Below are 6,688 nucleotides of genomic sequence, written 5' to 3' on the forward strand. Positions count from 1 at the left end.
CTTTCAGAAGGTTTCATAAGAACATTCTAGTTTCAGATAGCTGGGGAAACCTGTACTCTGACTGCGTCCTCTCCGCCCCTGGTGAAGAAGCACAGAGATAGTACAAGTTTCTCCTTGGTGGCTACATTAGGTGACAGTAAGAACTTAATGCCCTGGGGAAAATCCTCGAGCCCAATGTGGTGAGTTCACTGACAACACTGAATACCTCACCCTTGAATTTCTCTCATTGAGCAGGCATTAATCAGCATGCTGTAGACCAGTAACATGTTGTGGTTCTGGCAATTTCCCAAATAAAAGGTCACTCCTATCAATCAATCAATCAATCAATCAATGTAAATATATATGATATATATGATATATATTCTTTTTAAATTTAAAGGCAATTTTCCCTTATAACATTATAACATTTACCTTTTTATATAGTTTAATGTATTTTATTTTATTTTATTTTATTTTTAAAGATTTTATTTATTTATTCGACAGAGATAGAGATAGCCAGAGAGAGAGGGAACACAAGCAGGGGGAGTGGGAGAGGAAGAAGCAGGCTCATAGCGGGAGAGCTGATGTGGGGCTCGATCCCAGATCGCCGGGATCACGCCCTGAGCCGAAGGCAGATGCTTAACCGCTGTGCCACCCAGGCGCCCCTAGTTTAATGTATTTTAAAAGCAAACTTATAGCACAGAAGACAGACAACATTAAAAACATGTACTTGCATGTAGGACAACTCAGAAAAGTATGACAAATGGATAGATCTACTGTATGATAAAAATGCTACAAGCACCAATTTAGTTGCCATCAATAAGAAATTTACTTGTTTAAAAAAAATCCAAATGCTGGCATTGTCCAGAAAAATTTAGCAGGCTTATCTATAATTGTTATAAAGTTAAATTGCTGAAATGTGTTCACTGAAACATTTTGACCTGCATTAATGCTTTAAAATATTCCCTCATTTATATTAAAAATTCACACACAAATGAAAATGGAAAAACTGCCAATACCGGATTTCTGTCCCCTATTTTTCCATTTGCAATCATATACTTAGGTAGGTACCTTTTGACCCCGGGGGAGGGGGGTATCTAACATTCAGAACTACCAATAACAGGAAGAAGAGAATTTTTTTCCTTTTTTAAAGAATGAAATGTTTTTCATCATAGTGGATTCTTTTTTTTTTTTAAGATTTTATTTATTTATTTACTTATTTATTTATTTATTTAACACAGAGAGAGAGAGAGAGAGAGAGAGAGAGAGAGATAGCCAGCGAGAGAGGGAACACAAGCAGGGGGAGTGGGAGACAAGCAGGCTCCTAGCAGAGGAGCCCGATGTGGGGCTCAATCCCAGGACTCTGGGATCACGCCCTGAGCCAAAGGCAGACGCTTAAGGACCAAGCCACCCAGGCGCCCCGTCATCATAGTGGATTCTTAAGCATGTTCTACACGTATGTGGCACGCTAGCTGGATGTCTCTTGCCATAACTGTGACATGTTTGGCACGGATAGCACACAAGTTGCTGTCTTCAAAGAGGCCCACCAGATAGGCCTCGCTTGCCCCCTGCCAAGCACCAATAGCTGCCCTCTGGAAGAGCAGATCTGTTTTGAAGTCCTGAGCAATTTCTTGCACCAGACGCTGGAAAGGAAGTTTGCGGATCAGAAGTTCAGCGGACTTCTGCTAACGTCTAACTTCACGGAGTGCTACAGTACCCAGGCCTGTAACGATGAGGTTTCTTCACCCCTCCAGTAGAGGGCGCACTCTTGCGGGCGGCTTTTGTAGCCAGTTGCTTCCTTGGTGCTTTACGACCGGTTGGTTTTCCCGCCGTCTGCTCCTTATGAGCGTGGTGCAGAGACCTTCTCACTTACCTGCCTTCGCCTTCCGCTGGAGCTCGGCGAGCTAGAGCGGTGCTGGAGTTAGTGAGCTAAGGCAGGGGCGCGGCAACGGCTGTGAACACAATGAAAGCATAACATTTACTTTCAAAAATCACCTTAAGTAGAGAGCCATATGAGTTTAGCAACTAACATATGACACTCTGTATTTCCACTTTTTAAAATCAGGTGGTTTTTGCAAAATGCATCAAGATTTGCCACTCTTGGGGTGCCTGGGTGGCTCAGTCGTTAAGCGTCTGCCTTCAGCTCGGGGCGGGATCCCAGGGTGCCGGGATCGAGCCCCGCATCAGGCTCCCTGCTCTGCTGGGAGCCTGCTTCTTCCTCTCCCACTCTCCCTGCTTGTGTTCCCTCTCTCGCTGTCTGTGTCTCTCTCTGTCAAATAAATAAATGAAATCTTAAAAAAAAAAAAAAATTGCCACTCTTGCCTTTGCTCAGGACTGATATTCCCTAAAGCTCCTGGTTTCACTACCACTAATTATAAATGGGTTGTGGATGATGCTGCTGTTCCCCACCGCGCGAAGACAGAAAGGGCTCCCGGGGAGAAAGCACATCTCAGATTCTTCATCCTTTTCTCCTTTGCTTTCTCTCACAAGTGCTTTTGCCTAGCATCTCAAGAGTTAGCACAGCCTGGTAGAAAAAGTAACACCCACCACCAGATTAACAATTAATTCAGAACCACCCACTGAGTGAATCATAGGATTTCTAGCAGTTTCACTCAATGGGGCTTCACCTCTGGCTTGAGCTAATAGCTGGAAGGGAGTGCAGGAAGAGAAATGAGGAAAGGAAAGGAAGTTTTCCTTGCAAGGTCTGCCAAGCAGAGTCAATGCATCCTTAAAATTGCACATTTAAAACGATTAATATTTGAAGAGAAAAATGTCTGATTCTTCCTCTTTTTTACCATTCTGAAATTTTTAGTCCATGCTCTTTATTCCTCTCCTTTTAGATCCATGAAACAGCGTACATTTACCCAGCGGAGGCTGGGACACGGGTCAAAGGCTGACGGCCTGCTTCGGGGATATTAGACACCAGCTCGCAGTCAGATGTGCCATCAGCAGGAGCAGCTTCAGCTTAAGCGAGAGGGGCATCTTCTAAATCAGGACTTCCCTAGGGCACCTGAAAAGCCAAGGGTAAAGATAGTCCATTTTTCAGGGCCTCTTTCTGAGCATATTAGAAATGTTTGTAACGGGGACAGGCTCTGATGCTATTAGATTGAAGGCCCGGGTGCCATCTCTGGTCTCAAGGAGATCCTTAAAAATAGGCCATTAATGGAGAGCACTTGCAAGGCTCTGGGGGGGGAAAGGCACTCCAAGTAAAAAGGATTATGCTACTTAACACGCACATTTTGCACATTCCGAGAGGCTGGGGGTGAGGAGGGAGCATTGCTGAGTGCATTGGTTGCGTATATTATGGCATATAAATGTCACTGTAGTCAGGTTACAGCCGGCAAAGCCTGAATTAGACCCACATGCATTAGCCATTGGAATTGTTTGGAGTCTCTTAGCAGAAAATAAAGCGCTCCCTGGGAGTATGGATGTTGGGAACCGTGATGGGTGAAATCCGTCAAAGGCTCAGGGTTGGTGGGGTGGGAAGGGTCCCTCACCTGTGGCAGATATAGTTGGGCTGCAGGTGACACTCTTTGGAGGAGGTGTTGCCCCATCCCATGACGGGGAAGGGCCAGCTAGTGTATTATAGCACTCAGCAACTTCAGGATCTCTTCTCTTTTTATTGCAGCAATTTTCTGTCTATGGTCTCTGGAGCTAGACCGCCTATGTTTGAATTAAGGTTTCATTATTACAGCTTTTCTATCTCCGATAATGGAACAATCTGGTTTCTTCATGTTGGTTTTAATAATGTGTTACTTGAACTTGTTCTGGCCTTGTTCAGCAAAGAAGCTTGCTTGCTGTCCTCTGGAAATGCACTGAAATCCAACACTCACTGAAGACTTGATCAAAAAGACACAATGCTCTCTGACCTTGGCAAGTCTTTGAGCCTGTCTCCTTATAAGAATCATATTAATAATACTACGGTTGTTGTGAGAATATAACAGGACTATGTTTTTTTAAGGAAAAAAAATGTTCCTGGACGTCTACTGTCTCTAGAAGTGGAGGAGCCATCAATTCATCTTTGCAGATTTCCTTTGTTTCGAGAAAAATACCAGAATGGACAACTTTAGTAATGAGAGGTAAATATCCAGTACAAATACATATAAACATTACATATGCCAATGCATTTAATCTTCCTAACATTGGGAATAAAAGTTCTATTTAACAAGTATTTATATGGCACTTACTATGTACCAGGTATTGATCTAAGTGGTCTTCAAATATTAACCCATTCAATCTTCATAACAACTCACATGACAAGTGTAAACTAAAATTACTTGCTCAAAGTCACACAGCAGAGGGCAGAGCCAGAATTCATACTCAGGTAGTCTAGCATGAGAGTCTGTGCACTTAATCACTATGCCAGGCCCCCGACTCTGAGTGTGGTGTCTGCACCATAGCCTAGCGTCTAGGAAAGCGCCTGGACCACAGCAGGCAATCAAATATACCGAAAGGGTGGATATGAGCCTGACTGCCTGCTTCATTCTAAAACACTATGCACAATGACAAACTCAATCCTCTCAACAACCCTGTAATACATAGGTACTATTATTAGAGTGAGCATACAATTTATCACCAAAATCAGGACACTCTTACTAATTATAACCAAATAACAAACATAAGCCAGGACTATCCCAGACAAACCACGACATATAATGACCTGAATAATAATGATAGTTATTATTATTATATATTATATTATATTATTTATTATATTAATATATATTAATAATAAAAATAATATAAATTAATAAAATAATATATATCTGTTGTTGTTGTTGTTGTTATTACACGAGTGATGAAACTGAAGCACAGGGAAGTCAATTAATTTGTCCAAGATCACGCATGAGTGATGGCGTCAGGATTGGAAGCCCGGTATTCAGATTCGAGAGTCTTCAGTAGTGACTCTGCCACAGGGAAGTGAGACAGAGCTGGAGTGTTTTCCTTAATGTCACACAGACAGTCCCAGACCCCATGCTATTTCTATTCATATACTCCCTCTTCTAAGGTATTTGTACCAGAGGTCATTCCTGAGTCTCATTTGTCCTCCAAATCACCTTTGAAGAAAGAAGTTCTCCCTAGGAAACAAACATTCTCCTACATGGGGATTTGCTTTGCTAAAACATGGGAAAACACTCAGGTGATATTTATTACATTTTCATTTATAGGTTTTTGGATTTCCAAACATCTTTCTGTTATTGATTTCTCGTTGAATTCCATTATGGTCAGAGAGCACACTTGGTATGATTTCAATTCTTTTAAATGTGTTAAGATCTGTTTTCTGGCCCAGAAAATGGTTTATCTTGGTGAATGTTTCTTGTGCCCTCGAAAAGAGTGTGTATTTTGTTAGGGTTGGGGGAAAGTGTTCTCTCTCCTGGTAATTCCATCAACTCTTGCTTCTTGCAATTTAAAGCCCTAATTAGGTACATACACAGTTATGATTGTTATGTTGTCTTGGTGAATTAATCTTTTATCATTGTATAATATCACTCCTGTCCTTGGTAGTATCCCTTGTTCTGAAATTTACTTTGTCTGATAATGGTGTAAGTTCTCAAGCTTTCTTTTGATTAGTGTTTGCATGGTATATCTTTATGCGTCCTTTACTTTTAACCTATGTATGTGTCATATTTAAAATAGGTTCTTCATAAATAGCATATAGTTGGGTCTTGTTGTTTATTCAATCTGACAATGTCTATCATTAATTAGTATGTTCAGGCCATTTATATTTAATGTAATTATTGACATGTTTTTCATTTCTCTGTTCCTCTTTTCTGCCTTCTTTTGGATTATTAGAAACATTTTTTTATTCCATTTTAATTTATCTATTGGCTTTTTTACTATATCTGTTCATATTTTTACCCTTTAATAATTGCTCTAGAATTATGTGTACATTTTTAAACTTATACAATTTAGAGTTAATATTTACCAGTCTAAGTAAAATATAGAAGCCTTATTAATATATATATATGTATATATATGCTTCCTATGTATATATACTTCCTTTAACTCTCCTCTCACGAACCTTTATGTTATAGTTGTCATTTATAATACATGCATATATATTGAAAACCCCGCCAGATAATGTTATAATTTTTGCTTTCAACAGTCACACATATTCTAAAGAACTCAAGAAAAAAATAATCTTTTATGTTTATATATATTTCATATTTATATGAACAAATAGTTACCATTTCTGTTGCTCTTTTCACTCCTGAAGACACAGATTTCCTTCTGGGATCCGTTCTCTTCAGCCTGAAGGACTTCTTTTCACATTTCTTTTAGAGTAGGGCTGCTGGAGACAAATTCTATTAGTTTTCCTTCTTCGAGAATGTCTTTTATTTCACCTTCACTGTGGAAGGTAATTTTTTCAGGCTACAAAATTCTAGGTTGACAATTCTTTTCTTTGATCACTTTAAATATGTTCCTCCATTGTCTGTGGCTTCTGATGAGTAAAAACTTCATGGCTTTCTGAGGAGAATTCCACAGTGATCCCCCCGTATATAATGTGTCCTTTTTCTCTAGCTGCTTTTAAGGTGTTTTTTTTTTTTTCTTTTTTTCTTTTTTACAGCAATTTGATATGAAGTGGCTAGGAATGGTTGTATGTTAATTTATCCTGTTTGGGGATGGCCGAGCTTATTGAATCTCTAAATATATGTCTTTCAGCAATTCTAAGAAGTTTTTAGCCATCTTTTTCCTTCAATATTTTTGT

General features: G+C 39.8%; 1 pseudogene; it reads right to left on the bottom strand.

The window, feature by feature from the left end:
• Nucleotides 1-1,418: 1,418 nt before the first annotated feature.
• Nucleotides 1,419-3,538, bottom strand: LOC121105901 (annotated as a pseudogene).
• Nucleotides 3,539-6,688: the final 3,150 nt, after the last annotated feature.

This window comes from Ursus maritimus, unplaced genomic scaffold (assembly GCF_017311325.1).
Source record: "Ursus maritimus isolate PB19 unplaced genomic scaffold, ASM1731132v1 scaffold_3, whole genome shotgun sequence".
Classification (NCBI taxonomy): domain Eukaryota; kingdom Metazoa; phylum Chordata; class Mammalia; order Carnivora; family Ursidae; genus Ursus; species Ursus maritimus.